Consider the following 471-nt stretch of genomic DNA (forward strand, 5'->3'; position numbering starts at 1 on the left):
ACTATCCTATCGCATCGTACATCGTCGCACGGAACCGATCCTCACTCTACGATACCACATCACACCCAACCACACAGCGCGCTACATGGTCAGTTGCACCAAGTACATACTAAAGGAGCTAAAAGGAAAAAAGGAGAATAAAGACCAGGTTTCATTTGGCCGGGAAGCGGAGCCAAGTTCGACCACCAGCGTGGCAAGTGTGCAGTCTACCAATGCAAAAGATGTATGCGTCGAGAGTGGATAAATCAGGGATGGACGGATAGATGAAGCATGGACACATTTATGCATTTACGGCTCCCAGATGGGTGACCATGGATCGCGTGAAGGGGAACTCTATAGTTGGATGGCTAGACTAATCCAAGGTGGATAGATAAAGTCGAGTGAAATACATGATGCTTGGATGTGAGGTAAATATGTGGACGTAAGATAAACGGATTAGTACTAAAATGTTAAATACCATCGAATGGAAAA

The sequence above is a fragment of the Echinococcus granulosus genome, assembly GCF_000524195.1.
Source record: "Echinococcus granulosus chromosome Unknown EG_S00215, whole genome shotgun sequence".
NCBI lineage: Eukaryota > Metazoa > Platyhelminthes > Cestoda > Cyclophyllidea > Taeniidae > Echinococcus > Echinococcus granulosus.